The sequence below is a fragment of the Herpailurus yagouaroundi genome, unplaced genomic scaffold, assembly GCF_014898765.1.
Source record: "Herpailurus yagouaroundi ecotype Mexico unplaced genomic scaffold, PumYag 220, whole genome shotgun sequence".
Classification (NCBI taxonomy): domain Eukaryota; kingdom Metazoa; phylum Chordata; class Mammalia; order Carnivora; family Felidae; genus Herpailurus; species Herpailurus yagouaroundi.
In genome coordinates, this window is record NW_024412451.1 from 9,149,543 (window position 1) to 9,151,121 (window position 1,579).

Consider the following 1,579-nt stretch of genomic DNA (forward strand, 5'->3'; position numbering starts at 1 on the left):
AAAATACACTACAGGGGCGCCTGGGTGGCTCAGTCGGTTGAGTGTCCAACTTCATCTCAGACCATGATCTCACAGTTCGTGAGTTCAAGCCCCGTGTTGGGCTCTGTGCTGACAGCTTGGAAGCCTGGAGCCTGCTTCGGATTCTGTGTCTCCCTCCTTCTCTCTGTCTGTCTGTCTCTCTCTCTCTCTCTGCCCCTGCCCTGCTCATGCTCTCTCTCTCTCTCCTCAAAAATAAATAAACATTAAAAAAAGAAAAAGAAAAAGAAAAATATGCTACAGGTTCACAAGCAATATTCACCAAGGAAAAGAAAGAATCAGACATCTTAAAGGCCCCTTGTTTTAAATTCTCCATTGACAGAAGAAAATATGGAAAGGACAGAGCCTAAGGGACTTGTGGGACACTAAGATAGGGAGCAATTTATTATAAAAGAGAGAAATAGGGAATAAAACTTACATGAAGAGTTAATGCCCTCCACTTCCCACATTTATGGGAAGAAAGAGACAAATTCAAGTAACTCAGCAAATTCAAAGTAGGATAAATGTCAAGACAGGAACACAGTGGCACATCATAATTAATTAACCTATCAAAAAGCACAGGTGAATAGAGAATTTTTAAACAGCATGACAAATGTAATTCATCATGTACAAGAGAGCTCCTACCAGATCATTAGCAGGGCTCTCAGCAGACCTAATAGGAAGAGGTACGTGGGATAATATATTCAAGTGCAGAAAGATAAAAAATGTCAACCAAGAATGCCCTACCTGGCAAAACTGCTCTTCTACTATGGAGAAAAGAAGGCTTTCTCGGATACAAACCGTGAAAGTTTACCACTAGATATGCCCTACAAGAAATGTTAAAGAGAGTTCTTCTACTTGAAGTAAAAGGATTCTAAACACTACAACCACATGGAAATACAGAGTTCTCCGGTAAATGTAAATATTGCCACAAATACACAAACCTGAATACTGTAATGAGGTAGCACTAATCAATGTTATTTCTGCTACTAAAATTGTTCTCAACCAAAGCATAAAAATCATAAATCTAGGTTACAGAGTACACAACATAAAAGGTAGAGCGTGGGATGTTGCTGACATACAGTACGTGCAGGGGTGGTCCTAAGTAGGAGATTTTGAAGGCAATTGACAATATCAATTTTAAATGGTTTGTGACGCTCTTGGGGCACCTGGGCCCCAACCAACTGAGCCAAGTTGGTTAAGCGTCAGACTCTTGATTTTGGCTCAGGTCATGATCTCACAGTTCAGGAGTTTGAGCCCCACGTTGGGCTCTGCTTGGGATTCTCTCTCTCCGTTTCTCTCTCTGCCCCTCCCCTGCTTGGGCTTGTGCTGTCTCTCAAAATAAATACACTTTAAAAAAAGAAGAAGAAGTTTAAGAAACTCCTGAATAACCAATGGGTCAAAAAAATAAAAATAAAAAAGACAATCAGAAAATATCTGGAGACAAATGAAATAAAACATAACACACTAAAATGTACAGAATTCAGAAAAAGTCTAAGGACATAATCTATGGAACAAAAAGATGACCTGTGCAATGGAAGGAAATTTTTCAAAGAATCTAGCG